The 5,120-nt window shown below is 38.4% G+C and overlaps 1 pseudogene; it reads right to left on the bottom strand.

Moving 5' to 3' along the window:
- Positions 1 to 1,485: 1,485 nt before the first annotated feature.
- On the bottom strand, positions 1,486 to 1,788 carry LOC102848599 (annotated as a pseudogene).
- Positions 1,789 to 5,120: the final 3,332 nt, after the last annotated feature.

The raw sequence follows: 5,120 nt of genomic DNA, 5'->3' as shown, positions 1-5,120 counted from the left end.
GAACTCAGGAAATAGCATACAAAATGGGTAATCCTGGAGGACATTATGTTGAGTGAAATATCTCAGTCACAAAGGACAAATACTGCATAGTGCCACTGTTTTAAAATGGGACTGACATCAGGGTTGGGGGGAGACTGAGAAAAGTGGGTTCAATAATGTATACTGCATTGAAACAGATGAGTGAGAGAACTGTTTAAAAGGGTTATGTGATTAGGTATTATTGTCATGACTAGAGTCCAGAAAGAAGGCTGCACAGTGGAGTGGACTTGGGAAAAGGGATTGTATAACAATGAAAGAATTTCTCTTTTCTTTTTTATTTTATTATTTTTGTGTGCGTGTGCCGTCAAATCAGATCTGACAGGTATAGGAGGAGATTTTCCCTCCTTCCCCAGCAGAGCATCTGGTGGATTTGAACTGTTTGCCTCTGGGATTATAGTTGCAGCTCCTTGCCACTAGGCCACCAGAGCTCCCCTAGAATTTTTCTTTTCAAAGAGAAGTGCGAACTGGGGGGGTGGGCGGGGGGGGCGGCACAGGGAGAAAAGTTCAACAATGAATGAATGGAAATCCAATGTCTCTGTAAATTTTCATGAAAATTAATAATAATTAAAAATTATTTTTTAAAAACGTGACCAAAACAATAGTTTTATGACTTTGGTTTCTGAACTGTAGCATATACTCATAGAGGGGCAGAGTTGGCCCGAGTTACACTGTGCCTCGCCAGGGTATTCACACCTGTCTGTCCTTATTTCCTTCCCTTGTGAGCCAAAAAATCCTACCTATCGCTTCTCTAAATGCTACGCAAACATGCCATCTGCTATGGGATTTATTTAAATCATACTAATTCAGCAGAAGGCAGTGAATCTAAAGACTCTTACATAATTAAAATCACAAAGATTTATAATTAAATATGGAATATCATTTTAATCATCGTACCTGTAACAGAAGAGCAAAATTTTCACTCTGAATTATCTGGGAGAAGTGTACCACCATGAATGTAATACATTCTTCTTGGAGCTGAGATGCCATGGCCAGTGCCGCTTCTGTCCACTTCACTCTGGGTAGACTGATGAGTAATCTGTCACTTTCCATCAGAAGTAAAGCAGCATTCTTAACATTCTTGAAATATTTTAAATATGGGAAGAAGAAGATAGTATTACTGCTCATAAAATAATTTTCTACACAAGCATTTCGGTTTCTTTGTGAGTCATCTGGAAAAAAGTATTATCTTTGTCATTAAGTTTTACATTTAACAATTTGTTCATTCTGAATTACTCAAAAGGGCAAACTACAAACTGTAAAGACCCAAGTTACAGTGTGATTTTTGTCACTTCCGAATTAAATTTTTGTGCTTATAAACATCATTCATAAATGCAGGACTATTTGGACATTACTTATTTTCTGACTACAAAACACATTCTTTTTTTGTTTTTTATTACACTTTATTATGTCAGATGCGTGAGGGCTTTGGGGGACAGTGGGGTGCACTCAGTCCCTCTTGGCAGCCTTCCTCATGGCGGCCCAGACACTGCTCAGTTCTTCTCGCTTCCTCTTGGCACCGATTTGTGTCCCTACCCTTTTCTTGATGAACTTGAGGGCCTGCTTGTCCTTGGAGACCTTGAGCAGCTCCATGGCGTGTCGCTCGTAGGGCGCGAAGCCACACACCTCCCGGATCATGTCCCGCACAAAATTGGTGAGGCGCCTGCGGCGGCGGCTGCGCCTCAGCTTCCTCACGTTCTTGACTTTGTGGCCCTTATTGAGGCGCACAGCCATGGGATAGCGCACAGCCATGGCTGCTACACGTCTGTGGCAGCCGCGGCAGAAAGATCAAAATACATATTCTTTATTATGAATTTAGAAAGGCTAAAAATGACTTATAATCCCTAGTGGTTTTCTTCCTCCTCTATTTAACTTATGTGCCATCGAGTTAGAACTGACTCACAGCTGACCGTCCAGTGAGTTTTCAGAGGCTAAAAATCATAAATGGAGAGACTATCCATCTTTCTCCATAGTACAACATTTTGATTCGAACTGAGTGCCTTGCAATTAGCAGCATAACTCCTTACAACTAGGGCATCAGTTGTTGTTAGGTTCTATAAGGTCAAATATGAATGACACTGAACCTATGAACAACAGACCTGAACCTTGTCCTATCCGGTACCATCCTCATTATCTCTGACATACTTGAGCCCATTGCTGAAGTCACTGTGTCAATTCATTTAATTGAGAGCCTTCCTTTCTTTTGTTGACCCACCACCGTTCCAATCATGATGTCTCTTTCCAAGAAAGGGCCCTCCTAACAACATGCCCAAAGCATATAAGAGGAAGCTTCATCATCCTTGTCTCTAAGGAACATTCTGGCTGTACTTTGACCAAGACATATGTTTGTTCTTTTTGTAGTCCTTGGAGTATTCAGTACTCTTCTCCAACACCACAACTCAAAGACATCAATTCTTCTGTCATGCTTATTCAACGTCATGCTTATTCAATCCGCTCTCAGAAGCATACCAAGTGCCTGAAAGGATCATGGCCTGAATCAGGTGCACCTCGGTCTTCAAAGAGACATTACTGATTCTCAGTTATGTTCAATAGTTGCCAATTTCAATCTTTTCTCCATTAAATACGATATTGTATCATCCCTGTGGTGAGCTAAATACTGCTGAAGATCATTGAAAAAATGGCTAGGACAATACATTGACAACGAACTGTCAGAAGTTCAAGCTGGGTTTAGAAGAGGCCATGGAACAAGGGATATCATTGTTGATAACAGATAGATCTTGGCTGCAAACAGAAATACCAGAAGAACATCTAGGTGTTTTATAAACTATACAAAGTATTTGACTGTATAGATCATAACAAACTATGGTTAACATTAAAAAGAATAGGAATCCCAGAACACTTAATTATACTCATATGAAACTATGGATAGACCAGGAAGTTGTCTGTACTGAGCAAGGGAACACTGTGAGGTTTCAAAGTCAAAGAAACGTATGTGTCAGCACTGTATCCTTTCTCTATACCTATTTGATCTCTCTGTTTAGCAAATCACACGAGAAGGTGGACTTTATTAAGAATGTGTTATCAGGATTGAAGGAAAATCCATTACCAAGCTGTGTTTATGTGGATGATACTATCTTACTGGCTGGAACTAAAGAGGACTTTAAATGTTTCTTGCAGAAGATAAAAGATGTCTGCCTTCCATGTGGATTACATCTCAACTATATCTTCAATATGGATTATATAAACAAAAATCTTCACCACTAAGCTGATAGGCAACATCATGATTCTTAGAGGTTACCAGAGCTCCCTCTAATTAGCTTTTTGTCGTAATGTTGTTTTGTTGTTGTGTGCCATTGAGTCAGAAATTACTTATAGCTGCCTCTCCAATGGGTTTTCAGAGGTAGTTAATTGCATGAGAGGAGAGTGCCTATCCTTCTCCTATTTATGGATTCGAACTGCATGCCTTCAGGATTGCTGTGCAGTTCCTTACTAACTAGGCCACAAGAGCTCCCGTTAATTAGCTTAGGCTACCTTTTTTCATTTGATGATTCTTTTTCATATCACAGACAAAACATGTTCACAAATACTGATCTCTATGGAGAACGGATGGAGACCTAGGGATGTGATTTGTTCTATGTTGAGTTGTAAAGCAAAAGATCATAAGTTTGAATTCATCAGCCAGACACTCATGGGAGAAAGATAAGCATTGTTCTCCCAGTAAGATTTCCAATTTTGGAAACCCTGTGCATGGTTGCCATGAGTTGAAATGGACTTGAAGGCACAGGGTCTGGGCGACTGGAGAGGTTGGTTGGTGGCATTTGCCTTATGGAAGATGGAATGAAAAGTAGCAAATGCCATGTGCTCCAAGAAAAAGAAAATGACAGTTTATCTTTGCAGTTTCATTTATCAAGAAGTGAGGTCTATTTTCTTCATTCCTTGAATACAGACTGGCCTTATTACTTGTTATGATCAAGAAAAAAGTGGTAGAACTGATTTCAGAGTCTTGGACTCAAGAAACCTTGTAGTTTCTGTGTTTAAACTCTTGGAAATTTGAGATTATAAGGTCATGAAGAAGCTTGGGAAGAAAGATCAGTGGAGGAAAAGATCCGCCTCCAGCTTCGCCACTAGTAGAATTCAGCTGTAGGAGTGAGCTCTGGCAAGATCAGAAAATCCATCATTCAGTCAACCCAAAGAGGTGTGAAATGAAATAAATTTTAAGCCATATAGGTTTGGGATGCGTTATTACACAGCAATAGAAAATTATTAAAATTGAAGATGAAATCCTTAAAATAAACTGCATAATGTGGATTTCTGCCTGTCCTTATTTATCAATTCAGTGTTTCTTCCCTGTTTTCTACACTCATATTTCTTTTATCCATGCTCTCAAAGGACCTATCTCTTTCTGTCAGAGCACTTAATGAAATTGTAATTATTCAGTAATAAATGTTGCTATTTGGTGAATGTTCAGCTGCATCACTGGACTTTATGGTCGTGAGTGATAAAACTAGGCCTGCTGTCGCTCACCAAGTATCTCTAGTGCCTAGCACAGAAGATTCCAATATACAGTTTGGCAATTTAACTTGGGATCTGGTAGAAAAATAAAATATGGCACAAACAATTAATAAAATTATATTCCATTCTGAACCAAATACACAATAACCTTAAAAAAGAGAGTGACTCCAGGTTCACAGAAGAAAAAGAATAGTTCTAGATCAAAAACACACATTTTTAAATTTAATAGTTAACAGTATGGTTCAAAGTTCAAAAATGTATGTATGGCATTTCTAGGAAAAGTTTCCCTCCCTTTTCTCCTCTATTCCCATTATCAACTACTCAATTCCCTATTTTATAACCAGTATTTCCCCTTTATCTTTCTAGTTATTTTATGCATAAACAAGTAAATTTCCATATTTTACTTAAATGGAAGTATTTATATACAGTACTCTCTTGTACCTTGGGGTTTTTTTTCCACCTACCATATATTTTTAATTCTCTTCTAATCAATTTATAAAGAATCTTTACTGTTTTATTAGCTACATTACATAGATAAAAGACACTTAGCCAGTCTTCTACTGATAGGTATTTTTGCCGTTTTCAAATTATTACAACAGCGCTATAATTAA

Source organism: Elephantulus edwardii, unplaced genomic scaffold (assembly GCF_000299155.1).
Source record: "Elephantulus edwardii isolate Elephantulus edwardi_28Jun2011 unplaced genomic scaffold, EleEdw1.0 scaffold00020, whole genome shotgun sequence".
NCBI classification, from domain to species: domain Eukaryota; kingdom Metazoa; phylum Chordata; class Mammalia; order Macroscelidea; family Macroscelididae; genus Elephantulus; species Elephantulus edwardii.
This window is presented reverse-complemented; position numbering and strand designations above follow the sequence as displayed.